The sequence below is a fragment of the Nyctibius grandis genome, chromosome 7, assembly GCF_013368605.1.
Source record: "Nyctibius grandis isolate bNycGra1 chromosome 7, bNycGra1.pri, whole genome shotgun sequence".
NCBI classification, from domain to species: Eukaryota; Metazoa; Chordata; class Aves; order Nyctibiiformes; family Nyctibiidae; genus Nyctibius; species Nyctibius grandis.
This window is the reverse complement of record NC_090664.1, coordinates 31818901-31846106: the sequence shown is the minus strand read 5'-3', so window position 1 is coordinate 31846106 and position 27206 is coordinate 31818901. Positions and strand designations below refer to the sequence as shown.

General features: G+C 41.0%; 1 protein-coding gene across 3 annotated transcripts in view; it reads left to right on the top strand.

Annotated features, from left to right (window-relative positions):
- LOC137665465 (probable acyl-CoA dehydrogenase 6) overlaps positions 1-27206 on the top strand; it is a 101447-nt gene that overhangs the window by 18288 nt on the left and 55953 nt on the right. The gene's annotated exons all lie outside the window — the stretch shown is intronic.

The following is a 27206-nucleotide window of genomic DNA, read 5'->3' as shown; positions in this document are numbered from 1 at the left end:
ACAAAAGCAAGTTTGCATATGCAAACCTTTGGCAATCGTGGTGAATTCAGAGCAGCACAAAGTGAGAACGTTTGGACAGTTAACTGCAGATAATTGTCTATACGGAGCAGCTCACACAACCTCAGCTATGCCACACCACATCAGTGTGTTGCTAAGGGACAGGGTTTGAACTGTGGAACAAATTATGTCTTTTCACCACTTACTTTCAGAGGAAATTTTTCCTCTTGAAATGAACTTTCATATTCTTATACATTCTGATGTGGAAGGTTTTTTCACTAGCTGTTCAGCTGTTGGAGCTAGCAGAACTGTTTAGCTATGATTGTCTGACAAATCCAAATAGGTCTGAGCTGGTATTTCTTTACAGAAATGCTGACAGTTTGAGATTATACTTAAGATTTATTTAAAGGACAAATAGGATTACTGGGGGAGGGAGAAAACCACCTCTACCTTCTGCTACAATGGTTTGATATGCAGATTTGAAATCTGTCTCAGTGGAGTCTCCTTCACACTGCTAATATTCGTGTTGGTTGTAATAATGGTGCATTGCATTGCTGCCAGATCACAGCCCCGTCTTGTTGTTATATATATCTTGGCATGTGCAGAGGCCTCAGCTAGGGTAAGGAACCTCAGTGCTGAGCATGCTGTGCATAAAACATCGTGGAGGTGGGAACATTGTATAATGCTCACAAAATAGCTAGGACAAGAAAGAACGTGAGTTATTTAGTGAAATCTAGTGAAGAAGGGACTTGCAGAGGCAAAGATGGGCACAGAAGGTTGCACGCACTGACTATGCTTGCTATACTCGTGATTAAGAATATTTTAGCCTTGGCTTTGTCACCTGTATCTAGCTGTTAATCTATTTTGTTTGGCCTCTGCAGTTGCATTTTATAAAAGCTATAAAAAACTGGATAAAATTCTCAGTGACACATGGTCTGTCTCAGTTCATCTTCTGGAGCAAGGTATTGTTGGGTCCAGAAAATGCACCAACTCCCTGGAAGATGCTGCCTTGACAGCGTTCAGTTGTGCAACAGAATGTCCCCAGATCCAGCTTTGCTCTGTAACAGTATCATGCCACCAGGCACATCCTGAAAGTCCTGAAACTTTCTCGTGATGGTAGGTGAAACTGACAGGTGTGTAACAGCACAGTCTCAACAGCACAGGCTTGGGCAAAGCCTGAAACTCTTCATCCTTCTACAAAGTGCTTACACTTGCAGTGGTTGTGATTAGTGTGTACTGGTGGTAGTAATTAAAAAAATAAAAATTGAGAGATATACCTTTTATATTCTACTCAGCCACTTCTGTTATTTAACTGCTGTGTGCCAGGAGGAGAGATCTTAAGAGATTTGAGGAAGCCAAGAGCAGGCAGGAGTTTTGGAGGGATGTTGGGGGAGGTCTGGAGAAGAGAGATTAAATTGATTTGAGGAGAGCGATTGCGACACAGAGCTGTGTGAGTAACAACCTGCCCTACTTTCTCTTTCCTGAACAAACCAAAATTATGTTTATCATGTTGTATCCCTTCAAACCTAGATCATAAAGCATTCTCTTTAAAGACGACTAAATTTTTCAAGTGAATTTACTTTAGTAGCAACTGCAATTTTGAAGTACAACTTTTTCTGAAATTGTTTTCCAAGGTCATTCTGTCGAGTACAGGTTTTTTTCCTGTAGAATTAGTTTTGAAGCTTACTGATCGGGCAGGAATGGGTCACAAACTTGTTTTGCTTAGATAGAAGGAAACATCTGTTGGAGCTCAGATTTGTTGAAACTGGACTTTTTCCTGTGTAAACACCATTCCCTTTATGAACAATGAGCTGCTTAATGGGAGTCAGGTTTTTAAAAGAACGTGCCTTACATATGTCCCTTAGCATTGGAAACTTTCTCTGTGTGGAGAACTGATTTGGGACACTGTTCGTATTGCAAAGGCTCCATCAATTCTCACCATATGCAGTTGTGGGCTACAAACTTGTCAAGGTTTTTCCTGGATATTTTTTCACAGTTGTTTGTGCTTGTAGTGAATATTGGCTGTAGTATAGTAGTTCAGGATGTTAGTTGGAGGGGTCATGTAAATACTGTGGGCAAGGCCAAGCCAATGCACCCATAATTGGAGAATCCTTAAGATGATCAGTGGATTTAACTTACTACCGTGTCTAGTCAGTACTCTGCCAGAGAAATATTTTTCTCTTTCAACTGTTTCTCTGCTCTGGTAGCCTTTACACAACTCAAAAATAGTGCATACGCTGGTTTTCCTTGGGAAAAAGTGTGTGGTGTTCTGTTATATTAGGAAATTCTTCCTACTAGTAAAATACGTGCTGAAAAAGGGAACATTATTTATGCATAAAAAGTTACTCTCTGCTCTATGCAAAATGTGTTTTACAGAATTGCTCAGTTCGGCCTGAAGTATTTAGTTTGAGGGGAAAAAAGCCCAACATCTCTATACACTTATTATTCTTCATTTATGTTTACTGTGTGTTTCTCCTCAAATTATAAAGTTTCTGGGCTATTGAGGTACTGACAATCCCAAAACTAAGGGCAGAAAATATTAGGGTAGACAGCAAAAATATTTTAAACAGTCTTGGTAGTTGGCTATTGTCTGTTTTGCTAAGGGAAGTGGGCAAGACATATTCTTTAGTGTGTTTTATGTGCACATTAGATGAGATGAGATATTGGAGTAAAAGCTGAAAAGATCTATGCGGTCATTAGCGATCTTATGGTTTATCAATCAAAGCCTTGGCTGTTGCTAAATTTTAGGATGTGTTGCCAAAGACACAGGCTCAAAACATACTGTTATGTGCCTGTGTATGCCATCGCAGATGATTAAAAGTTCTTTTTATCAGCTGATGCATAAGTACAGGAATCCTGTAAAGGCTCAGGGAAAGCAAAGAGGAGGGGAGAGAAAGGTTTGCAAGAGGGCAGTGTCTGCTGTCCTGCATATTCACATAGCATCACCGTGAGACATGAGCGACAGTGATGCCAGCTCTGGGTATTTCATTAGTGTTTTCACTGGCAGCTGTGTAGGAATATTTAGCAGAATGCATTTGCATGTGCAAATAATTATGACAGCATGTGCACATAGTAGCCTTCATTTATTCCTGTCAAACACTTAGCAGTGCACTTGCAGAAATATGTTCTTAAGCATATCAGGAAAATCAGGAAACTATATGATAAGACTTGTACATGGATGGGAAAGTATAGTTTTACACTGTCTCGTTTCCCTGCGGCTGGGATATGTGCTGGATACAGGACTGGAGAAAGTAACGAGCAGTATGTGCTTGTCACTTGAGACAGATAAGCATCTGATGAAACACCAGAAATGTTTCAAATGATTGATTGCACTGCAATTGGAATATGATGCAATATCTTTCCTTATGAAAGCCTGTTTATTGCATGTGTCTGTGTGTTGAATGTGGGAATATAGATGTAGACTATCCTCTAAGGTTAGTTTTGTTGTTTTCTTCACCAGTATCCATTTCTGTGGTAAGATAAGACTTTATGAGAGTTTGGTAGTGGAGAGTCACTTGGAAAGAGTGTGTGTGGTTCTTTCTGTCTCTCTTTTTTTTTGTTTTTTTTCCCCCTCTCCTTTTTCCCTTTCTGTAATATTAAGCCTTACTCTTATATGGAATGAGCAAAAGAAGGACCTGGGAGGAGCATGATTCTGTCACTAGAAAGGGACTTCCTAGTTTGGGTGGAACAGGGGTTTTATGGCCTCTAAGAGAGTAACTGAAACGAACTTTTTCAGGCGTATCTATGGATAGAAGCTAAAAGGGATATATTTGTCAGAAGAGAATTCACTTGCCCAAAACCATTTCTGTATGGCAGGAGTGGACGAGCTGCAATGCTTGTGCTTGGTTTAGTAGATTTAAGCGTAGCCAGCTGAACTAATTGCTTGATCTCTTTCTCACTTACAAAGGAGTGCAACAGTAGTTAATTAACAATAGTTGCGCTCTAAAAGTTTGAGAGAGAAGCTATTGTGCCATGTTTTCAGATACCAATGAATGGGTAAATCAACATTCTGAAATGTTGACCAGCTATGAGATATACCTGTTTTGCGATCAAGAAGTAATTTTGATAAGCCTCTAAAAAACAATAGACCAAAAATCAGTCACTGCTTTATTTGAATCAAATTGATGACAAAGTTAGTGATGGATGGCAGTGGTTTGGAGACCTCGATCAGATAAGTATAAGAAATTTCAGGTGCTTATCTGGCCTACATTTGGTGGATTGGATTGAAATATCAGGAAAACAGGTTTTTGTATGTGTACATATAAGTTCTGTGTGGGTGAGACTTTTTTCCCCTTCCCTCTTGCGAAATGCTGACAAGTCCTGTCTAGCATCTTGCAATTGAATGCAATTGAAAATTGTAAGGGGATCACTGTTTGCTGCATTTCACAGAACATCAGATAGCCCTGATCAGACAAGCAAATGATTGCTCGAGTTCAGCTTTGTTTTTCTTGACTCTGCGCATGACTTAGAAATGCGAGTGCCTCATTCGTGGTGGCTGGTTAGGAAGTGCAGCAGTACCCCTGGGAATAGCTTGTTCAGCAATCCACAGCAGTTTTGTAGAAACACCCAGCAGAGAACAGACTTACTGAAGGACAGCGAGTCTTTGTGGAAGAGATAATCTTCCTTGAAATGTGTTGTTGATAGAGGGATTGGATTAGTTCCTGGGATTCTGCTTTTGTACTTGAGATAAGGCAAATCCTCACACTTGAGACTTGTAATGCAGGACGCAGCAGTAACTCATCCAGTTCAGGTATGTGTATACCAATACCTTAGGGACAGACTAGGAATTTCTGAAGTCTGGTACATGTACCACCGGTAGTTACAGGTTATGTCAAAATGGTATTGAGAAAGAAATTAAAAATGCCTCTCTCCTGGAAGAAGCTGGAAGTATCTATCTGGGACAAGTGCTCAGCTCTGTATGTGCAATAAGCACTTGAGCTCTTGACGCACAGTCCTCTCGTGTCATAGCTGCCATGCCAAATTCGCTCCTGTGTATCACAGGCTTTGCACAAACTGGCAGATCCACGTGGTGTCTTGAAGCTGACTACGAGCATTTAGTCTCTGTTTGTATATAAGAGACAGTTACAAGCAGCAGTCATTGTTCCGTCCCCATTCCGTGAGACGTGTGGGGTTGTGCTCCAGGTGGTGCAGGAGAGTCCATCCTTCTCTCTTGTACTTGACTTCAGGTCAAGCATGCACCAATTTGAGTGCTTTTGTATGTAGTCTATCTAGACTTCAGTAAGGCATTCGACACTGTCTCCCACAGCATCCTTCTAGACAAACTGGCTGCCCGGGGCTTGGATGGGTGGACTCTTCAATGGGTTAAAAACTGGCTGGATGGCCGAGCCCAGAGAGTGGTGGTGAATGGGGCAGAGTCCAACTGGCGGCCGGTCACTAGCGGGGTTCCCCAGGGCTCAGTTCTGGGGCCGGTGCTGTTCAATATCTTTATAGATGATCTAGACGTAGGGATTGAGTGCACCCTCAGCAAATTTGCAGATGCCACCAAGGTGGGTGGGAGTGTCGATCTGCTGGAGGGTAGGAAGGCCCTACAGAGGGATCTGGACAGGTTAGACAGATGGGCCGAGAGCAACGGCATGAGGTTCAACAAGAACAAGTGCCGGGTCTTACACTTCAGCCACAACAACCCCATGCAGCGCTCCAGGCTGGGGGAAGAGTGGTTAGAAAGCAGCCCAGTGGAAAGAGACCTGGGGGTGCTGATCGACAGCCAGCTAAACATGAGCCAGCAGTGTGCCCAGGTGGCCAAGAAGGCCAATGGCATCCTGGCCTCTATTAGGAATAGTGTAGCCAGCCGGTCTAGGGAAGTGATTGTTCCTCTGTACTCAGCACTGGTGAGGCTGCACCTTGAATACTGTGTCCAGTTCTGGGTCCCGCACTTCAAGAAAGATGTTGAGGTGTTGGAGCGAGTCCAGAGGAGGGCCACCAAGCTGGTGAAGGCTCTGGAGGGTGTGACCTGCGAGGAACGGCTGAGGGAGCTGGGGTTGTTTAGCCTGGAGAAGAGGAGGCTCAGAGGTGACCTTATTGCAGTCTGCAACTACCTGAAGGGAGGTTGTAGTGAAGTGGGAGTTGGCCTCTTCTCCCGGGCAACTAGCGCTAGGACAAGAGCACACAGCCTCAGGCTTCGCCAGGGGAGGTTCAGGTTGGACATTAGGAAGAATTTCTTTTCAGAAAGGGTTATTAGACATTGGAATGGGCTGCCCAGGGAGGTGGTGGAGTCACCATGTCTGGATGTGTTTAAGAAAAGCCTGGACATGGCACTTAGTGCCATGGTCTAGTTGACAGGGTGGTGTCAGGGCAATGGTTGGACTCGATGATCCCTGAGGTCTCTTCCAACCTGGTTGATTCTGTGATTCTGTATGAGGCTTGTAATGAGGTTTCAAAGTTGCACAAAACTGTATGGATTCACATACCAAGTACGTGTCTTCAGGGGAATGCAGTCCAGAAATGCAGATGGAAAAGCCAGAGGGGAAAAGTAAAGGTACAGCTGTGATGCTGTTGGAAGGTCACACTGAAATGGAGTGTCAGAGTGAGAACCTCAGTTTCCAGAATCCAAATTGTGGTCTTAACTACTGCCTAACTGGTTCTGTCTTTTTTTGTGTACTAATGCCTCAAGCTTCAGGACAGACAAATCTCATCACTAGCTAGAGTTTTCTCTTCTCTGTAATGCTGAAGTTGCAACAGTAATAGTTTTCTTACCTCAATAAAAACATGAGAACAGGACCTGCATACTGCTTAGAGGTCCAGGTGCTGAATTAGGAGCCAGATCTAACCTGTGGGAGAGAACTAATTTGACTAGTTGGCACTGAACTGGACCAAAAGCCAGATGGCATTTCTCAACGTAACATCATGATAAAATACTGGGAGAAGCAATCAAGACTTTTAGTAGTATCTTGTGATCATTTATTTGGAAGTTAACTTATTACAGAAGCTGTGCACTAAACACTGCTAGATTGAGTTGAACACTTCAGTTAACTTTTGTGACTTTGTTTTATCCTTGTGTGGGGTATTCTTGTTTTTGTTTTTCTCCTGTTCCCATGCTTCTGAAGGTCTCTGTACATAACTTTGGTTTGAATTTTCTTCAGTTTTGCAGAAAATTGTTGGGTTTGGAGGTTTTCGAAGAGGCAAATCTGCTAAAAATCTAGTGTTTTTAATTTTATAATTGGGAATAGGAAAAGAGTGCACACTAAAGAGGGCAGCTGAATAGATAAAAGAAATATGAAATATAACACCTGAAAAGAATATAAGGGTTGAGACATAATTAAGAAAGATACACTGTTTGAGAGTTTCCATTAGAGGAGTTGAGTTTATCCTTTTACTTCTGTGGACCGAATGGCAAGACTGTCTCTTGACAAAGCATGGGCCAATGAATGAGCTTATGCTAAAATAACTTTGGTATTATAAGTCTCTCTAATTTACACATAACTGTGTTTTCCCAGTCTCAAAAGTTTGATGCTAGTTTCTTGACATCTGTCATATTCCCAGATGACATAGTCTGAAAGCTTTCTGAAAGGTGTAAAGCACCTTTTACACTTTGAGACATGTCAGTAGACTGAATGTGGAGAGCGTGGGAAAATTATCTGTGTGAAACGTAAGATTGATTCGCTTTTACCCACTCACTTTTGGATTATTAACTGCCAGGTGTGAAGACTGATTTCTTTCCTGGGGCTGAAATGGTGAAAAAATATCGTGAAACAGTCATTCTGAGTTTGACATGGAAAATCTCTGAAGAACTGTTGACTTGTCAGCGCTTGCATAATCCCATAGGTCAATAACTAAATCACAAACTTTGAATGACATCTAGCTTGAAGAGAGTGTTAACAAGATTGCAGTAAGACTGCGTTGTTCCTAGGTAAGTGTTTCTATCCTCAACATTGAGCAAGATAAGAAGCTGAAGTCCAGCCTGCGCAAACCAGAACATTTGTAGCTGAATAAGAAGAAATGAGGAAAGAAAAAGACAAGAAATGTGTTTAGTTCTGGGTCTCCTATACTGATCTAACACTTCTAATCCCTAGTGACCCAGTTCATGCAAAATCATAAGCATCATTAATAATCTAATCCCTGGGGATCTTGCATAAGCCCTCAGTCACTCCAGCATCTGTAAGGAGGTTCAGAGGTCCCCATACCAGTGAAGTACCTTTTTGTACAACTGAAAAACAGGTCTTGGCAATATCTTGCTCCCTTTCTGGCAGGTGGCTATCATCACAGCCACCTTTGTGAATCTTGCAACACAACTGTAGGTCTTCCTCTGCTGTAAACTGGACTCCTGGGGATAGCACTAATCCTTTTTGGCATTTATCCCAGAAATGAGGACAGGCAAAGACATGGACCCAGTATTTGTGAAATCTGTGTGCGACAGGCAACTTGCTTACATGATAAGTAATGCATACAACACTGCATAACTTCGTGCGCTACATGGTAATAAAAAGATGTCAGGGAAGGATAGCAGTATAAGGAATTTAGCTCACTGGGGCTTAATACTTACATAAAGTTAGAGTTGGCCATTTGTGGTTTTCTTATTTGATGGTCTGGAACAAGTGAGTTTTGAGGTAAAGATGCAGAGAACTGAGACTACAGTGGGTTTAACCATGCTGTATTGTGTGGAATAGATATCACCATTTCACAACAAACCTGGAAATTAACTATATCTAGTTATGTGACGTGGGGCTCATGATTATATTGCTTTTAGGTCTACTTTGATTTTATTTTTTACCCTCATGTAATACTGATACTCATACCAGAGACTGCATGATATCCTCTAGTAATTGAAACAGAAAATGAAAAAAATTGTTTTATTCTGAAATATTTCTGAAGTCTCTTAAACTGGTCTGAGAAATATTTGGAGCCTCCACTCTGGTGTGTTGACACAACCACGTCGAAAGTCTTTTATAGGCTTAATCTAAATAATGCACTGATTTGTAGATTTGTGGTCAGTCCAAACGATCAATCCATGTACTTTCAATTTCTCATTTGATCAGTAAATGTTAAAAAAAAATTAACTGTTTTTGAAGTGAAGATACATTGGACACAGGAGCAAGAGATGCTTTAAAACTTCAAAACTTGTTCTTTTGACTGGACGATCTGACCAGTGCAAAACAACTGTCTGGCTCATTTGTGGGAAGGCAGGCAGGTGTTTTGTGCCATCATAAATGTATTGCATCATTTAATGGATGCTTTGCAACTCAGGATTGTGTAAATTCACAAGCTGGGTATACAAACTGAGCTGGAGGCTCAGGTGTGTGTGACTGCGCTGTCCAGCTGTAATCCAGATGGATTATGGATTACATATGGAAACCATATATGGAAAAGTAATATTCTGTCCTGCATAGTACTTTGTAGTGATAAGCATGATTACACATTTATAATGTATATACATATATATTGCAGTAAAGTAGGTTTCATTTTATACTTTTAATAGAGAGAGAAGGAATCTTTGATGATTTTTTTTGTTGTTGTTTTAAACCTCTATAAAACTTCAAAGAAAGGAATAACCATCTAGTCAGTTTGGCCCAATGTTGCCCAGTGGTTTGGCCTTAACATATTTCAAAGGCCTGTCCATGTTTTCTGTGCAAAGTTCATATTTCAAGTCTTACTATTTAAAATAACACCGCTGTAGCCCAATGCTCGGATATCGTAAGCACTACTTAGGAGACTTGCTGCAATAGGGAGGCTTTCTACTATAAAGACTCTTACTTCTTTTTCTGTCAGATAATTGCCACTTCTGCGGGGATTCCTGGTGGGAAGGCTGCTTTGAGGTGCTCCTAAGTATGTGCCTCAAACTTCTGAATACATGGAAACCTGCACCCAGATTTGGAGTCAGTAAGAGGTTCGAGTTAGTCCCCCTGCACATGTGGTTCCCTCGAGCAGAGGACAGCAGTCGGTTTGCATCCCAGCCGTGAAGCTTGGTCTGGGGAGCACCAGGCCCCCTGGTGCATCTTCCTCAACCCAAAGGTGCTACTTACTGAACTTAGGTCTTTTCCTGGCAGAAGCAGTCCAGCACCACAGCAAAGTAATTCCAACAGCCAAACATGAACAGCTTTCAAAAATGTCTCTCTTGCTGATGGGAAGATGGTTTATAAAAAAAGTTTGAAATCAAGATCACAGACAAAATAAGACTATAAAAATATATCTGTATAGAATAACTTTTCTCTGGCAGCATGTAAAAAAAAAAAAGGTAATTTTTCAATATTTTTATTTGGGAAAAACAAAAGCAGCATAAGAAATTAAGCTGAGTTAAAAGATTGAAAACAGATCTAAGTTCTTTTTATTGCCACTAGACATGGCACATACCAAGAAAAGGGCTCTGTTGTTTCTAAGCTCTTAATCAAATAAAACACAGATTTTCCATGTATACTGCATTAACTATAAATAATCAACTAAAAGACACCTCACTTCAGAATATCCTCAGTCGCTACTTAGGATTTGGAGCAGCTGATGCAGGGAGATCCAGTAACCAATTCTACTGCAAGCAAACAATCTTACTGTTCCTTTTCCTAAATATGAAGGGTGACAGAAACTGCAGCCACCCTTCCCACTACAGACTCAAGTCGTTCAGGGTCCAGCTCCTCCAAAAAACATGAAAATAGCTACACTTGATCTCCTACATATTTCAGGAGACAGCTCTGCCTCCTTCATTCCCTCCCGAGATGAGGAAAACATAGTGGGAGGTTGGGAGACCAATGTGAAAGCAGCCACGGTTTTGATGTCCATGTGAAGAACCAACCCTCACACTGTGTTACTGTGATTTACAGCAGCTGAGGGTCTCTGAGATGCAGAGCACCACTCCAAATAGTAATTCATTTGGAAATGCGTGTTGCCAGCACACCAGGAACAGTTGTAAACTCACAGAAATAAATATTTGGCAGTCACAGACTGCTTGTCCTGGTCATCTTTTAGGGCACTTCACTCTTTTAGCTGACCAGATTTCCTTTGGGGCTCTTGCTGTTCATTCACAGGATAAATAAAGTGATAAATGTAATATTTTAAGTGCTCAAGATTGTGAATGTTCACAAATACTTACCAGTTCTGATCAATATTTCTTACTCTTTCCTGGATTCATTTTTTTTCATCATTTTTTATTCTCTCCAGAGGAATTGTGCCACAGTAAGCCTCTGTTGGATGAAAAAGGAGCTGTAGATTACTGTTTAAAAACAATCTGCTGTGAGTGTCCCTCAGTGTGGGATGTGATGATAGGGAGATTTGATACCATCTCTCTATACCCTCTGACAGCCGTACGTAGGTCCAGCAGAGGAGAAGCGTGGGCTCCGCTTCTCCTGCACTGCTGTTACAAGAGGCAGTGTCCCGTTCCACAGCATCGCACTGGAATTTGTTGAATTACTCAATTCCATAACGTTTCCCAGGAGCTGAGGGGTTCAGTGGTGCCTCGGGGCTGGCAGTCTCCCAGGGGGTGGCCAGGCTGAGCTGCGCCTGGAGCTTGGACCTACCAGAAGGAAGTTGTCCATCTGTCTGACCTGCAAGTTTTCTGTCCCAGATAGGGCTCAGGGTTCTTGCCTGATGCATAACATCATTTGATCTGGAGTCTTCACTAAACGAGTAATCACTGTTTTGGCTTATTTTCACATGAATAAGGATTATTCATGTGTCAGAAGGGTTTTTACAATTAGTTCTATCACCCTGTTCACCATAAATGATCTTCCAAGCAGACAACTTCTCAGCAAAGCGCTTAGATACGTGCTTACATGTTGTGCTTTAAGGAAATAAGATTTGAGAGTGTCCTTTGCTAAAAGAAGAAATAAATCTTGAATGTAAGTTTATCCAGTCTTTTTAAATCTGCTGTTAAGTAAATATTTGCTCTTTTTCACATGGACAGCATATTCGTGGCAGTTGACAGTCGACCAGAAAAGCTGGTGCTCCTTGGCCTGTCAGCTGCTCCTCAAACCTTTGATCATGCAGCACACGATACCTTTAACCCTTTTATTTAAATATGTGCTTAAATGCATTAAATGTCTGGTCTTATTGCCTTGTTCCTAAGCGACATGGTTGTGAACTGGTTGCCACTTGATATCAGATACTCACACTTCAGCTGCTTTTTCCAATATAATCTATAATGTCCAAGGAGAACACCACAAATGTTGTTTCCTGAAAACTGTGATCCAATATGGAGAGGACATTGATAAGATATGATGAATTGATAGCTATTTTTATTAGAATTTTGAATGAAAACAAAGGAAATTATTTGATTTGTGCTTGAGTTTTTCAGTTGTTTTTTTTTTTTTTGTGCACCTCATAGGACTGAAACAGAATATAAGTACATGTGCCTTTTTGAAGCTGCTGAGGGATTGGTTGGTTTGGTTTTGGGGGTATTTTGTTTGGTTGGTTGGTTGGTTTTTTTTCTTTTTAAGTCCTGCTTAGGTAAGATTGTCTCTGAAGACTAGCATCAACATGCTGTAAGTTTAATGGAGTGGTCTTAGTGGGTTTTGTTTATCTGGACTCCTACATGTTTTAAAAGAATGGTGCAGAGATCATCTTTAAGTGGAAATGCACACAGTTAGCATTCGGGGAGAACTGGATCAGGTTTCACTGCAGTCTTCATGGGGAATGGGTGCACAGTGCAGTGCAAAAACAAAGGACGGGAGAATGTTCACAACTCCAATGCTTTCTGAAACAATATCAGTCTTTAGGGGTGGAAGGAGCACTGAGCAAGAGTGGTGGGTCAGGTGTGCTGGACAGAGCTTGTTGCGGTCTTGCCTCTGCAGTGTGGTGCCAGCGAAACCTGAGTAGCTGTCTCAGTTATTTTGCAGCTGACCTTGTTGGTGGAGGCTTTGGGAGGAGATGCCTCAGAAGTTTATTGGGGCAGAGGCTGGGGAGTGGGCATGGGATCACGGGTTTCAGGAGGAAACAAGGAAGGAGCTGCAAGATGGTGTGAAGATTTGTTTAACAGTTTTATTCCAGGTTTGTTTGGTTTTGTGTTGTCATTTCAAAGTCATGATCATCTGGAGGCAATACAGCTTCACCCTGTTTGAAGAAAAGAAAACAAAAAATAGGAAAAGGACGTGCCAGAAAAACATGGAAAAGAAGGCTGAATTAAAACTTTTTTTTTCCTTATTTTCTTTCTGTCCACTCAAGAAACCTTAATCTTCTGGGTTTTTTTCAGTAACATAAAGATCTGGGAGCCCTTTTGGAACCATAAAGTTGTTAAAAAGTATCTGTTTGAAGTGTTGGCCAACTGCAAAGGGCAGGGTGATAAGCAAAGTGTTCTTCTAAACACCATAATTGTATGTGCACTGAAATTTAATACCACTCTTTTTTCCCTCATCTTGCCTACTAGCACATCCTGATAAAATAATGAAGTCAGAGATTTCTAACTCTGGCCAAACTGTTTGGTTAGCTCTGCTCTTTCCTGGGGTTAGCTATTTTGATGAGGTTATTATCTTGCAATTTTTTTCTGCTTTTGTTGCTAATGTCCTATTTTTAGTTTTTCTTTTTTTCCTCAAGCAGATGCATGGGAGACCAGTTGGGACAGACAAAGTATGTCTTGCAGGACAGTGGTACTTCCTGAAGAACATGCCTGTTTGTTACCTCTCTGCCTTTGCTGGGGTAGCCTAGGAGAGGTGGTTTCTCAGCTGTCTCCAGTAGCTATGGTTTCCCATAAGACCACAAACCCGCTCTGGGAAATGTCTTCAGTGCTGGGAAGCAGGAGCCAGGAACCCAGCATGGCTCTGGAGGAGGGCAGGGACTTTTTTGCATAGGACTTTTCAAACACTATGACCTGTGTACATATACTTTCCTTGAGCCTGTGAAGCTGGCAGAAAATGCATGCTCGCCCAGAACCTCAAGCATTTACAAATTAGCTTCCCTTGTACAGCTGAACAGTGAAACAAAAGGCAGGCTTAATGGAAAATTTCCTTGAATGAGTGTCACAGGGGCAGATACGTGAGTTTTTTTATGGCATCGTTAAATGGTTTAAAAATCTCTTAAGGTAACTTTATTCAACATTTCTTCTGCTTCCTGTTCTGTACGTCAGAGGAAATGAATGAGACTGTTATGCTTACCCTTGCTTTATTATTCAAGAACTGGGGTCTCTCGTCAGAGTGGAAGATCAGTGAGTAATAAGCCCGCTGAAGGAATTTTTTTTTTCATTATGTAAAACCTGTGAAACGCATCCCACAGAAATTACAGGGAGCAGTTTAATAGGAATCCAGAAGCTATTACATACTTTTATAGATGGTGGGACCATCCACAGTTACTTCAGGGAGAGTAATTATATTTCTAATCATCAGCTACTCACTCAGCTGCTGGATGCACCATTTCACAGCTTCTTATACTCTGTGGCCTCTTCTGGCTCACTAATACCCCGCTGAATAGCACGTCTAGCGTTGCCCTGTGTGCTAAGGTCTAAGTCTGGCATGGGTAAAGTAGCTTGTAGGTGAATAGTAGCAAGTAGGTGGATTGTACCTTTAGTACCAGCAGTGAGGTTGTAGTTTTATGCCAGAAGTCTGGACTTCATCTCATGACGTTCGTACCTCTCTGGGCTGAGAGGTGCTATAGGATGTTGATTGCGTCAACTTGCTTGAGAGCAGAGTTCAGCCTTTGGTTATGGCAGACACTGCTCAAGGGTGGTTTGTGCTCCTGTAGGTGGAGTTTAGCGCTTCACTGAGATGCAAGGTGCAGCCCTCGTGCTTTGGTTGGACAGCATGGGTACCACTGTGTAGTTGGGGAGAATGGCACATGGCTCTGAAGAGCTCTGGAAGAAGGTCCAGTTTTATCAGCTGAAACATTCCTCTTTACCTGTTGACCCGTGGGAAGCTTTGTAGCTGCAGGATTATGATAGAAAGGGTTGAGTGCTCTTACCCACTTGAGAGCTATGCGGTGAGCCACATCCAAGGCTGGGCTCACACAGATGCCCCATCAGAGCCCTCTCCACGTGCTGGTGGAGCACCAGAGGGAAAAAGGCATCAGGCTGCAGCCAGCTGGTCCAGAGCTGCTAGGGGTTCAGGTGGAGCATGGCAGAGCCAGGGCTCATGTGGAAACCAAATCATCTCCTGGGGGACTACTAGCAGGAAAAGATTCGCTCCAGGCTCAGTTTTCCAAGGAATGAAAAGCTCAAGTAATTATAAAAAAAAAAACCACAATGGATATTTCAGCTTTTCAGGATCCTTCCCCAGCCCAGGAGAGGAAGCTTTTACTTTTTGCATTTCCCTCTTTCTTCATATGTTGGAATGTTTATGATCACATTTTTTACAGGTTGTTACTATCCATATTTGATTTCTAAACCTTACCAGTGGTTTTCAGCCACCTCTATGTACTCATGTTTTCCCACTGAGCCTCTTATCTCTTTCTTCTTGCATTTTTTCCCCTCTTAAGAGGATTCAGGTGAGTCCTCATGTTACTTCCCTAACAACTGCTATTTGCTGTTTCTTCTTTTTAAACTCACTTTGGAAGGACTGAGGGAAATAAAAATATTCTGTGAAAAACTAATGAAATTCTGGGCATAAGTGGGATAAAAAATCATCTTTTATGGTCAGATATTCTTGGCATTACTAAAGACCTTAAGGTCCTGAAGGCTGAAAAAATTGAGGCTTTTTTAAATCATCTACTTGATGTGGATTTATTCTTCAAAGACAGTGCCATTTAAGAGAAATTTAGACAGATGGACTTTGCTTTGTGCGAAAGCTTATTAAAGATTAAATTGTGGGGTTGTTTTTTTTTCCCCTCAAGCTAGAAACATGCTCTTTCCTTTACCTGGTCTTTTGTTTGTTCTTGCTCAATAATCTTTTCAGAAGTTTTATTTTGGAAGATAAATAAAATATATTACTCCTTCAGCATTCTAATAAGGATTTGCTTTCCAAGCCTCTCTTCTCATAGCTGAGCAGTTCAGGCTTAAATCCTGGTATCATGGAAGTCCATGTTTACAAACCAAACAAAAAACCTCTGAATCCATTTTACTAGCTTTTGGGGCTTTGTTTGTTTGTTTTAAGTAGAATACTGAGGGTTTGTTCCCCTTTTTGTTCGAAAGGAAGCAGCATGGGAGCAATTTGCTCTTCTGTAGCTGGTGGAGAAAAGCTGTTAGCTGAGCTTGTCGCTTGCAGCGAGTCAGGAAATTCTTTCCAGTGTGTCCAGATGCTTCCTGTGCACAAGGCTGGTGTTATACTTGGCACGTGATTAAAAAAAAAAAAAAAAATCACACTCAAAACTGCTTTTTATTTTGCTTTTAACCAGGTCCTTTGGCACCATGGAGGGAGGACAGCCTTGCTGATTGGACCATGACACTGTGCTTGGGGTTGTTTGGACGAACAAAAAGGAACTGTGTAAAATGTCACCATTTCTTTTCAGCTGTTGGAAGCCTCCCTTAGTTTTCTTCTTCATGCCACCTGTATGCTGTCCTCCTTGAAGTAATAGACTAATTAGTATTCTGCACATGTCAGGTTCTGCATTGCTAAAAAAATAGTTACAGGAGCTGATGGCTGTAGCGGTGCTGCATTTCAAAGGAGGAGGAGGAGGAGATGTTAGCATCTTTGCGCTCTGTGGGGGATTTGAGCTGACCATGATACATCCTCTGACCCCTTTGTAGATTGTAATGTTCTCTTTACGTGCCTCTGCATGTGAAAAGTTGTGTAAACTGTACGTCCTGGTTTGTGCTTGTAAAACCTGCGGGCTGGTGGACCTATAAAAGAAAGTGTGATGCATTTGCTACCTTTGGACAGGTCTCTCTTGCACTCCCAGTCACCATGCTAATAAGATGTCTGGATAAACCAGATTCTCTCAAGAGCAGAAGCAGTTTCCTGTGCTTTCTCCTTATCTCCTTCCAAACACAGCGTTGGGAATCCCGTCCTCTGTCTCTGCCCAAGTCGTAGCTGCGTGTCATCAAGTCCCATAGTCCCAGAGGAGGATGTGGAGAGAGGAGAATACAAGAGGAAACAAATACCAGGAGGAAAATTCTTTAAGTAGAAATCATTTCAACGGGAAATGTTTCTGCTCCTTTTGGCAAACTTGCTTTGTAACTACTTTAAAGATGCTGATTTCATTTTATTCCAGTTTTGTATTTATTTCTTGCTACTGATAATCGGATTTCTTATCTCCTAGAAGATAGAGGTGTATTTTGTAAACTTTGCTATTACTGGTCATCAACTTTGAGTGACCAGCAGATCTTTAATGTACAAAAAAGGTGTTATGAGTTGTGCTGGGTGGTACTTGTAAAACTGAAGGAACCCTTGGTTTTGGAGATGCCCACTGAACATGCGTGTGCATACTAATGCACACAAGAATGGACCTGGCCCATGGACTCACTCCACTGTGTAACCCGTAAGCGACTCCAGGGATTCCAGAGTTGCACCTGTCTGATAGATCAGAATCTGGCCATTTTGTGGTTTCTGTGGTGCTGCCCACTAAATTAGGAAAGGGAGGGGAAAATGCCAGTTTTCTGTTTGTAAACAAGAGAAACAGAGTGGAACAAAATGAACTGGACTTTCTCTGAGGTTATTTTTCAAGCAGTTTAGCTATGTGTCTGAAGCATAAAACATGTAAATGTAGAGAATTCCAGTGTCTTCCAGCTCTGATCTTGCTAAAGCTTTAACAGGTTTTAATTGCTCCCAGGTTTAAGGCAAGTGACTTCAAAAAAGTCTAAGATTCCAAAATTAAAAATATGAGATTATTAGTGTTGAAGATTTTTTACCATTGCAGCGACCATTATCTAGATCTATCTAATGTGGTTTCTGCTGGGAAAAGTGTGGTGTGAAGTGGGGAGGGTGGAGAAGAGGGTGGGACATGCTATGTTGTACCTCGTGTCTGCATGATGGCAATCAGGAGACAGTATCAGCTCTTCTGTCCTACTTCTGAGCTGTCTGGGGCTCATGCTGAGTACTGTGGATGTGGCTGCCCTGCATGGCTTTAAAATGTTTTGCCTGGATTTGTGTAGCTTTGTGTTTGTCCCTTGGTGTGAATTGTCTTCCACTGATCGATTTAGTGAGGAGAAACTGGATAGAGAGTGGGTATGTTGACATGGCTGGTAGTTTTGGGGGGCGAACCTGCCACTCCAGCGAGCGCTGTAACGAGCTTGTCTGTAATGAAAGGTGGAGAAAACCTCTAGCAGAAACTTTTGGTGTCTTGATGTGGAGATGGAGCAGCACATGTGAAGGGTGGTGATCTCTAACACTAGCTACCATCATCCCCTTTGCTGTCTTTTGAATGAAAAAGCTAATAGTGCTTAAAGGGAAAAATTAGTTGATATGTTAAAATAATTTTCCCTTCCTTTCATTATTTTATTGATTCAATGGTTAGTAGTGAGCTGTGTTCTGTAAACGCTCCACATACTGAATGATCTCATTTTCCATGTGGGAGTACAGAATAAACTTCAGAGCACAAAAGACCACATGAAAAGGTGGCATTAATTATACAAAATTACCATCAGAAGGCAGATTATTATACAGAACACTCTTTTTGACATTGTGAAACAGCTCTTAATTTAATATTAAGTTTAATCTGACAACACTCAGAAATAACCACAAAGCTCTGCAGTTTAATTTCTGGCAATGGAATATCCTTAAAGGTAGTAATTGAAGCATACTAACAGTTTTGGGGAGGAAAAGAATTAAAATACAAGTTCTGCTGAATGATGATGAAGGGCTTAAATGAAATAGTTACTTTTTAGTCATAACATAGCTTGGTGAGAAGAGGTGAAATGGAACAGTACCCTAATTCTTTTGAGTCCCAAATATCTACTAGCTGTGAAGTAGTTAACGTCATGGACGTCCAAATGTAAACATTAAAGTTTGCAAAAAAAAAAATGGGTTGACATTTAGTTGATGTATTGTTTAAAAAGAAAAAGGAAAATTAATACAGCAAATACAAGGAGAAATCAAAACTTAATGTAGCAGGCACCAATTTGTCTGTGGCCACATTTGCAAAATGCGCAGTAAAGCAAACACTGGTGAGGTAAGGCTCATGTTTTGCAATTATCCCTGGCTCCAGCTGCACAAGCCCTTACATGTTTCCTTTTTATCTCTATTTATGCCAGGGAAATCTGGCTTATTTTAAAAGGCGAAAAAAACTAACTCAAGAGCTGTACTTACAGGTTATGAAAGTGGGATGGAAGCTCTCATATGGTCATAATTATTTTTGCTTCTGTCTGGTGGCCACCGCTGTAAGCAGGGCCCGTGATGCTGGGTGGTTGATAGATACCGACGCGGAGCTCGTCGCTGGCCTGAGCCAGCTGCCAGGAGGAGGCTTCACAGCTGGGAGCTCCAATGCAGAGGTGGCAAAGGCAGTCTGGAGCAGAGCCAGAAACTGGACCCTAATTTTCGGAGGCTGGGGAGCTGTGATGAACACGGGAAACAGCAAATTCCTGATCAGGATGGTTTGTGTTTGCACTCAGAAATTCTTGGGGAATTACTGTAGTCCAAGACTTGAAAGACCCCATCAGATGAACCATCCAGAGAAGTGCTTACCTCCAGCATCTCCTTACATACCTCCTCAGCTTCCCCTCTCCCTCCCTGTTTTTGTCTGTGATGGTTTTCAGTCAAGTTGTTTTTGTTGTGAGAGTGGTTAATTTCAGATATCTGGGGATTGTTTTTAAAACATTAAAAAATGTTCTTGCTGATCAGGCATCAGGCTGTGAAATCACTTGGCAGGGGTGTTTTTATTTCAGCTGATCATGGAGAATTCTGAAGGATACCACAAATGCATTTTTAATGGTCAGCTGCAATTTTACTCATAAGTAATAAATGGCAACCAATCAGAGCATCATTTAGGGTGAAAAATAGCTCAACAATATGAAGTCATTCTAAAGCGCAGGGCCAGCTGAAAATATCCATCTTCAACATAGGCTTTGAACTCATCACGTTTGTGAAGATGGGCAATAAAAAGCAGAATCAAAGCATTGCTTTATTAATTTCTGCGTGAGATGTGTGTTGCAACCTGCTCTGCAAAGGAGACGCACTCGAGGGATTAGAGTTAAGCTTGTTTTCAAGACAATACTCCGTGAAGACCATATGGCAGCATTGTATCTTGCTCTCGCAGCAGTGCTTTAAACACTCAGGCTGCTGGCTGAGACTCTCAGATAATGGAGTACAGCATCCCTGTTGCTTACCTGGGCCTTTTTGTCTGCTTAGGACTGAGTATCACCTTTGTTTAACTTGCCTCTGTGCAAGATAAACTTTCAAAGGCTTGAGTGTTGGTTATTGTCTTTTTCCTGTGGAACATCAGTGAGAGTTGGGCACGTATTTGCAATTTTAGTTTTTTGAAAATTGAGCTTGTAATGAGAAAAAGGAAGTGATGTGATAAACAGGCATCCTCTTTGTTTACTTCATTAGCACACCTTTCCTTGTTGGTTTCTAGCAGAGCCTTCAAGCTGCCTTGAACTGCATAACCAGATCAGTCAGTCTGCCCTAAGTGTTCAACTGCCGTAGATCTCTTCTCTCTCCCAGAACGATTACGCTGGCTCAATGCAGAGTAAGGGAAGACAAGACAGATGGCGAGTTCTGCTCTCAGTGATTTTAAAGGCAGCATCCTCACTGACTTTCACAAGCCCTGGATCAAAGGGCAGGAAATGTCTCGTGCAACCTCTCTGTAACGGAGGGAAGCTCCCTGAGCCGACGGTGGATGTGCCAGCTCTGGGAACGGGGCACATGTCAACGTACTCACTTTCTTGTCCAGAACAGCTTTTAAAGTTGAGGCAGAGTTTTACTCATGATGAAATAACACTGAAGCTATCTGGGCTGCAGCGGTGGTCATTGGGAGGGAGGGAGGCACTGAGAGCTGTTGTTAAGATGTGATGTGTTTTAGCTTGGTTTCCTTAAAAAAAAAAAAAAAAAGGCTTTTATGTTTTTAAGTGCTCAGTTTCCTTTGATACTTTCGGATGTTACCAAGCTTAGCCGGATTAATTTAAGGTCCCAAAGATAACTGATTCCTGTGTGTTTGAGAAAGTCATTAAAGAGTGAGAGGAGCGAGACAGGAATGAGAAACACGGTGTTGTGAGTTGAAGTCGTCTGCTCCTTTGGCCCAATACTTGTCTTACCTGCTGCCTTGGTGCCAGCTGGGGCAGCCCCGTTTGGAGCAGCTTACCCCACATGCTGCCTCTTGCTCAGCCGCTGCCTGGGGCATGGAGGGGGAAGCTGGTGGTGCAGGGCCCTGAGGAGCACAGGACGGTGGGAGCAGAGCACCTGGAGCTCTGCCTTTTGGATAGGGTTTCCCTTGAAGTGATGGCAAGAGATACCCCAATCTAATTCTTGATTTCCTTTGCTGGATCACCAGGCAGAGTAATGATCATCACTGATGCAATAAATATTTATGAAAAAAAAATTTCATCCCATCTTTTGCTTTCACTGATTTTTTTTATCCTCACTGTTTCTCTGCTTATTGTCAAATTACCCATCTGATTCATTTTTCATCATACTCCTCACTCTATGCTTGTGGGCTACTGTAATATTGCATATATACAGGTTATTGTGAGAAGAATTATTGTACTATTTTTGGAAGAGTGCTTTTTTACTATATATTGTGCACACTGGTAATAGAGTGTTTCTATATTGCTTTGAGATGGTATGTTACCATTGTCAGATGTATTTTTTTCCTACATTAGTTACACAGCAATGAAGCTTTTTTGACATTTTAGAAAAAGTTTCACTGGTTTGTTTTTTCTAAGGAAATCTTTATAAAGCCATTTTCCATAGCTGTGCTTTACATATTCATGCCTTTATACATATTTTACACAGCCTAAATATGTTAAAGAAAAATTAAGGGTCAAGCAGAAGCTCACAAATCCAATTAATGAGTTCCAGTAAATGACCTTAAATCCTTTGTGCACTGGGAGTGGGGCACAGAAAAACCTCTCCTGATGCTTGTTTCCACTTGTTGCTTCAATATTTAATTAGCATGGCTTAGTTGATGTAATTCTCAGTGAGTTTTTAAAAAGATTTAATTTGAAACTAATTGGACTAATGCACTGACTATTAATTACCCAGACCTGCAGATGTAGGAATGTAGGAAGTCGGTCTCTGTGAAGACACTGGGTGTGGTTCTAGGTCAAGGCTGAAGTTCAGGTGAGGCTAAGTAGACTTAGGAAAATTTCTCCAGCTTTCTCTGTACCCTTTTTTGTCATCTGCAGAGAGGGAAGAGGTGAGTGGTGTAGCAGCCTTGATGCTGTGCTTGGTGTTTGTCCTACAAGGAGAACCAGGTAAGCCCTAAGCGATGGTCTTCAGTCACGTTGTCTGTAATGTGAGTAGTAGTGGCAAGACATTGCTGGCGTGCATACACTTTGTATACACACGTGTGTGATCTTATACATTTGTGTATGTGTATATGCATGTTAAGACACATCATAGAATCACAGAATGTCTCAAATTGGAAGGGTCACGTAAGGGTCATAGACTCCAACTCCCTGCCCCTCACAGGACTACCTAAAACTCAACCATATGACTAAGAGTGTCATCCAGATATACATATACTTGTGTATGGCTTTAAAGAAGTATTAGAATCATAGAATCCTTTTGATTGGAAAGGACCTTTAAGATCATCAAGTCCAACCATTAACCTAGCACTGCCAAGTCCACTGTATTAATGGACAATTTTTATTTTGCCATGAATTTTAAAGGGCGAAATAATTGCATTGCCGTTTCCTGATTGGGTTTACAGGTATGGGTGGTCTGTGAGGGAGGCCTTGATTCTTAGAGGATCAGTGTGCTTTTTCTGTGGCTGATAGACATACTGCTAGTTGGAGATGCTCATTTGTTAATCATCAAGTGAAATTTCAGTGAGGCCTTACAAACTCTTAAGTTTTGCATTCTCGCTATTGGGCAGGTGGACATTACTGTAAATTTGTGCTAAACGTGTCATGTTGAAATTTGAGAACTTGCCAGTTTGATTCAAGTGAGGAAGCTTGCTTATGCTTCGTAAACAGTTTTGTGTAAGCATTTCTTAAGCAATCTCAAATTGTCATGAAGAGCATACACCTGAGTCTCCTTCTTAGTTAAGAAAAGATGTGGAGGCTCAGATCTCTTGCTCTTTTTTTTTTTCCTATTTTCCAAAACAATGCTGTCCATTTTTTCTGCTTATAGCTTGGTTCTTGCCTGTGATGTTAGTGCAAGGTCTTACACCTTGCTCAACATTCAGATGTGACTCGTTATCAGTGGATTTGCGGGCGTGGGAAGCATTGCTGCGGCGTGCTGTGCACATCCCGCCTGGCTAGCTCTTCTTCCACATATGTGCAACCCTGCCAGGCAGCAAATGGTATGGATGGCAAAGCAGAGCCTTCTGTCTGAGAAATTGCTCCACTGCTGTGGGGTCTGGTCACGTAGTGACATGGGGATTAGGCTTTTCTGTCCATCGTTTTGTTTGAGTGGCAGCGTGAACCAACCATCTGCCTGATTAAAACTGGTACAGTAGTAACTGTGATGGAAAAATATTTATTTTTGCGAGTTTACATCTGTTCCTGGTGTGGTGGCAACACGCATTTCCAAATGAATTACTATTTGGAGTGGTGCTCTGCATTTCAGAGACCCTCAGCTGCTGTAAATCACAGTAACGCAGTGTGAGGGTTGGTTCTTCACATGGACATCAAAACTGTGGCTGCTTTCATATTGGTCTCCCAGCCTCCCACTATGTTTTCCTCATCTCGGGAGGGAATGAAGGAGGCAGAGCTGTCTCCTGAAATATGTAGGAGATCAAGTGTAGCTATTTTCATGTTTTTTGGAGGAGCTGGACCCTGAACGACTTGAGTCTGTAGTGGGAAGGGTGGCTGCAGTTTCTGTCACCCTTCATATTTAGGAAAAGGAACAGTAAGATTGTTTGCTTGCAGTAGAATTGGTTACTGGATCTCCCTGCATCAGCTGCTCCAAATCCTAAGTAGCAATTGAGGATATTCTGAAGTGAGGTGTCTTTCAGTTGATTATTTATAGTTAATGCAGTATACATTATTGACTGGAAAATCTGTGTTTTATTTGATTAAGAGCTTAGAAACAACAGAGCCCTTTTCTTGGTATGTGCCATGTCTAGTGGCAATAAAAAGAACTTAGATCTGTTTTCAATCTTTTAACTCAGCTTAATTTCTTATGCTGCTTTTGTTTTTCCCAAATAAAAATATTGAAAAATTACCTTTTTTTTTTTACATGCTGCCAGAGAAAAGTTATTCTATATCGATATATTTTTATAGTCTTATTTGGTCTGTGATCTTGATTTCAAACTTTTTTTATAAACCATCTTCCCATCAGCAAGAGAGACATTTTTGAAAGCTGTTCATGTTTGGCTGTTGGAATTACTTTGCTGTGGTGCTGGACTGCTTCTGCCAGGAAAAGACCTAAGTTCAGTAAGTAGCACCGAACCATGTTCTCACCTTTGCAGTTATCCTTTACGTAAGTGTGAGCAAAATTTGATCCCTTCTTTAATTTTAAGAAGTTGATTTCTTTTCCCTCTTTGCTACAAGGCTGCTTTCTGCAGCTGTTTACCACACTTGTTGCAAGGGTTATCACTGTAATTACTAGTGAAAGCTCAAAAAAAGAGGGAATTGACCTTTCCTGTGTTTTAGGGAATTTTTCATCTACAGCTCTTTGCCCAAACCCAAAACTAACTGCATATTTTGCCAACGCTGAGGCGGATTTGGAATGGGAGCTCTTAGCCGGGCATGTCTTGGCCTGAAAGTTTTTGGCAAACTAACGAGTTCAGGGAAGAAACAAAGAAAGCTCAAAGGATTGATTTGTAGGAGCAATTAAAGAGCTCAGGAGTTGAGCTAGGGGGTGATTAAAGGCGAGTGATTACAATGTGTGTATCAGGCATAAACGAGGAAAGGAGGAGCTGTTTAGGACAGTGGAAGAAAAGGAGCAATATAGCCTGAAAAACTGCCAGGAAATAAAAATGAGATTATCACTTATCTCCAAAAGTTGGAAACCTTACTGCTGGAGACATACCAGTTGTATTAAATGGGCAGGAGAAGGTATGCAGCGGGGACTCACTCTTCTGGAACTCATGGGATTCTTTAATTTCTTTTATTCAGATTCAGTGACAAGCAGGGCACTGCTTGAGCATGTCATCTGACTTCAGGCTTAATATAGGTAATTAAGTTCCATGGAGTAATCAACTGATCAAATCCAGGACTTGTGGATAAATTGGAGAAGCAGTTTTCAGCCTGTGGCCTATGGATCTCTGTAGATTATTTCCAAGATGAATGCAAAAAGCTAATGAGGACAGCAAACTTCTTGTCAGCGGGCTCAAATATTTACTATAAAAAATTATGTCTCTGAAGGAGGGGGAAAAAACCCCCAACAAAACAAAGGAAAGCAGTAAAGATATTGCACGTGTCTGTATATGCTTTAAAAGGCATTTGTAGAGGAATGGTCAGTGCACTATTTGGCAAGATTGTTATAGCGGTTGGCTGTACTCACCAATGAAAATCTGTGTCTTGTTTCAAGACTCAATTTTTCTGTTTTCAGATTCTGGCTGTTGTATCGTGTATTACCTACCTTCTCCTGAATCATTACTTTGGTCATGGAGTCAAGGTAACAGCAAGGAGACCAAAAACTACCATAGAGGTATCAAAAAGTAACATACCAATACAAGTTTGCTAACAAATATTTGAAGAGGTAACATCTCCAGCAGGTTTCAGGCCAGATCAGCTAGCATCTGTCATTTTTAGAGTTGGTGTAGAGCAGGTAACCTCATACTGTGTCTCTGGCTAATGTGACAGAAATGTGCTCATGCCTGACCCAGGCTGAATTTTTACTGTGATGGAGCTACTAAAGCACTGGCCTGACTGGGGAGTCTTGGCTTCTCCAAATCTTCAGTGGTGCAACTATCTGTGATGCTCTTGGTGTTAAGATGCTAAAAAACACTGACTTAAATTAATTCTCTTCATATTTTTTTTTCCATTAAACTCAGGAAATGCTTTAAAGGTGTTTTGCCTTTGAAATAACAATGAAATAACAGTGCAATGAGTCATTTCAAATCTAGTTCTCATAACTTAGTGTAGGAAGTAAGTCAAGATAGAAACAGGAGGTGCTATGGTCAATATTAATACATGTATATGAAATACTTAACTAGGAATTCAAGAAATGAATATTCTTTTATTTATGTACAGATGACTTTTACATTTAATATATCTGTAGAGTTATTTGGCTTTATTTCTCATGTCCTCAAGTCTTTATTGTTTAATCATGTGTAAGAGCATCTTTATAGGTAAGATACAGATACAAATAAGTCTCTTTTCAGTGAACAGTGTCACAGTATGAGTAATGAAAAGGGAATCAAGTTGGTATGGACAACAGGTAGTTTGTCTTCGGAATCTTCATAAATTTGTTCAGAGAAAGTGTTTATTAAACAATTTCAAATACATGTTTATAAGTTTGTTCTTGTGAGCAAAGAGGCAGAAAGACCATCGATTTCTGACTGCAAATTATTTGCTATGAACATTTCAATCACATATATCCTTCAGGTATAAATTCTCAGCAGTGAATTCTCTTGTGAATTTTTAAATTTATTTCCTTTATTTTTCGAAAAAAAAATTGCTTTGTTTCTGTGTAAAAGAAAGCTGGCTCATGGTATCATTGAAAGTAGTGAAAAATGTGAAGTCATTTATCATTCAACTAATGAGAAGATACTCTCAGCTGTAAACAGAAAAAGATAAACAAGAAAAACATCAGTCTTCAGTTTTCTTGTCATTCCCTCTAGGCAGCTTAAGTCACATTGAAGTTAGAAGAGTATATGCGATGTAAAAACTTCTAAAGTAAATTTTTTGGAACAAACCACCAAAATTGGTGTGATTTTGTTCATGTCTTTTGCTATTCTGTCATCTAAAAGACCAAAGTAGGGCGTTAAACAGACAAATCTGAAACTTTATGGAGAGTTTGGATATGGGACAGGAGGTTTTTCGTATACAGAAATTTTCATATACAGTTACTCAGACAGTCCTTCTGTTGTGGCTAGTGACACTCATTAAAGAGTGTGTAGTGTTGCTCGTAGCATTAGAAAAAGGGAGTTTTTAAGTGGAGGCATACCTTCTTGCCATAAAGGTTCTTTGAAATCTGATGTAAATATTACAAGTTCATTTAAAAAGAGAAAAAAAAAAAAAAGAGAAATAAGAAGAAAAGTATCCTAAGAATTAAAAGCAGTGACCCACTGTGTTGTGCAGGGAGACAGAGTAACCACTGAAATATACTGTAGTATAATTTAAACCAATCTGCTGCTTTTTAGTACCAGTTATTTCCTTACTCTTTCTGTTGCATTCAGGCAGTTATCACTGTATGGCTGAGGGA